The sequence below is a fragment of the Octodon degus genome, unplaced genomic scaffold (genome assembly GCF_000260255.1).
Source record: "Octodon degus isolate 3935 unplaced genomic scaffold, OctDeg1.0 scaffold00009, whole genome shotgun sequence".
NCBI classification, from domain to species: domain Eukaryota; kingdom Metazoa; phylum Chordata; class Mammalia; order Rodentia; family Octodontidae; genus Octodon; species Octodon degus.
The window spans coordinates 3,082,089-3,084,876 of record NW_004524585.1 but is presented as its reverse complement, the minus strand read 5'-3'; positions in this window follow the sequence as shown (position 1 = coordinate 3,084,876).

The following is a 2,788-nucleotide window of genomic DNA, read 5'->3' as shown; positions in this document are numbered from 1 at the left end:
AATTATATCTGGAAACATAGAAAATCAGTCCAAAAAATGAAAACTATAAGCAATGCTCCTAATTTAGCATAGAAAGTGGGTCTTCTCTTGCATTGCATAGTACCCTCTCTCTCTATGGCAGGTAATTGCCACGTATCATTCAGAAAAGATTTTCATCCACTTTGGTTGCATGCATTCAGTCTATTATGCAAAACATGCATAGTGTGCTCACCACATGAAATTCAAAAAAGAAAACTTCAAAGGCATGCATTTTCCCCTTTTTTGAGTAACTTAGCCTCTTTCATGCTTATTTAAAAGGTTAAAATTTCTCATTTTGTTAAACCAACAGTGTTTAACATATTAATATTTTTAGTTTACAGAATATTTGTGACATGGTCCAAGCTAAAGTTCAGTTCTCCCACTTTGGTATTCTTTTCATTTAATTTATATTTTTTTCTGATTTTTTACCATTATTCTGCTTTATTCCATTTCATTCTAGTTTTTAAAATATCTCCAATTATTTGTTTCTTTCAGTCTTCTTTCTATCTCTTTTCTTATTTTTCAGTGATGAAAGTGTTTGAACAAACAGATTAATAGGTGAGTTTGATAGACCTGTTCCAACAATTATCTACTGCTTGTCTTCTGTACATAATTTTTAATTTGATGAAGGTATATGTCTCTTAGTTTGAAATGTATTATTTAAATAAGTCTTGGATAATCTTATGCTACATGTTATGAGTTAATGAGAGACAGAGAAATGCAAGGAGGGCCAGGTACTATAAGCACCATAAAGGTGGAACTGTGTAGAGGAAGAGTTGGAGAAGCTATAATAGAATATGGGTCTACAGTAGAATTTAAATGTTACTCATACTATGTGATCAGCTACAATGAGGGACAAATGACTAAATGGACAACTGCATCTATCTCTCTCTCTTTCATGGTCCACAAAACACATATATACATTCTGTGTGTGTGTGTGTGTGTGTGTGTGTGTGTGTGTGTGTGTGTGCATGTTTACCATGAAAGTGAACAAGGTGGTCCATGGAACTTTGAACAAATGAACCTTGAGGAAGCTACTAATTCTTCTATATCTCAGCACTCCTTCATGCAATGAGGACAATAATATTTGCTTCACAGCTTGGTGTCATAATATTTAAATAACATATACAGTTTTTGATAGCTGAAATAACACACAGTCTGGAAAATACCCAGATGTGGAAAAAGCTGTTAGATGGTCACCAAAATCTATATTCACTTCTCTCTCAAATCAGAATAAGTTGATAACTGCTGGTCATTCTTAAAGATAGAGGAGCTACATCTATCACTGTTTCATGACTGGATTATGGGAGAAAGTATTGTGCCCCGCTGCTAGCTCTAGACAATAAACGCTTGAGCAACCTTTCTGTTCTTTCCCCTTGAGTAGGTACAAATTTTGTTTTAGGCTTCTGCCTGTTTTATGTCCTAGAAAACAACTCTCATAAAAACCTGAAAACCACACTGAAACACAGGCATGGAAAGAAACACCACCACCGTCTTCCATTGTTTCTAAGAGGCCAGAAGCCAACCTTCAATGGGCAGCCAATTACCAAACCCAGATGCCTAATCACAGAGAACAACATTTGCAAGCCCAAAATTAAAAATTAAGGTGCTCCATGCATCCAATTTACCATATGCCCACCATAAACTCTAGTACTTTTATGCTGACTTATTCCAGATGGAACAAACCTCCTATCAATTGTTTCAGAGATACTGAATTCAATCTCTGTCTTTCTTGTTTCTGCTCTCATCTCTGTCACCTCCATATCTCCTCTCTCCATCTTTCTTTCTTATCTTTCTGTTCTTTTGCCTTCTCATATCCTTCTTCCACCTTCCTTTCTCCCTTACTGAAATAATCTTGAATAGTCTTTCTTAGTTACTTGTCTCACATGATCTTTATACTGATGCCCTAACTAATTAGCTTAAATTATTAGGTGAGAAACAAGTTCTACCACATATTCACATGAGTTATTAGTGTGTGTGTGTGTGTGTGTGTGTGTGTGTGTGTGTGTTAGAAACAGGGTCTCCATTTGCAGCTCAGGTTAGCCTTGAACTCACGCTGTAGCACAGTCTGGTCTCTAACTCACAATGATCCTCCTGCCTCTGTCTCCTGAATGCTAGGATTAAAGGCCATCATACCCAGCTACTGTACATGAGTTATTCTATATATAGGGTTCTTATAATTAGTAAATAAATTAGAAACTAGACTTGGCATGCTGCCTTTACAAAAACCTAAAATATACTTATAACAGTTGAAATGGTTAAGCAACAACAAATTGAGGTCTGTAAGGGTAAGATTTGGTAGGCAAAATGTGGGAGAGCACTAATATGCTCAAGACAAGTACACATATAACTCCATTAATTATGAATACAGAACAGTTACCCTGGAGGTAGAGATAGAATGCTGTTTCCTGTTTAGTCCTTGCTTCTTATGTCTAGGCATCACCATGAAGAGCTCAACAAAGAGTTCCTGCATGACAGCACAGATGTAAATAAAAAAATCCAGATTCTTATGTAAATAAAAGAAACACAGGATTTTTAAAGACTGAAAAGGAAATTCTTTCTACAACCCAAAAATAGGAAATAGTGCTGGGAGAGTATTTGGGAAAGAGAAACACCTTGTGAGAGTAATGAACTCCTGAGGCAAAGCTTGTTTTTACCATGGCCTTAGTGAGGATAACTGTAGCAGAGAGAAGACATGAACAGAGAGAGAGAAAGAGAGAGAGAGAAAGAGAGAGAGAGAGAGAGAGAGAGAGAGAGAGAGAGAGAGAGA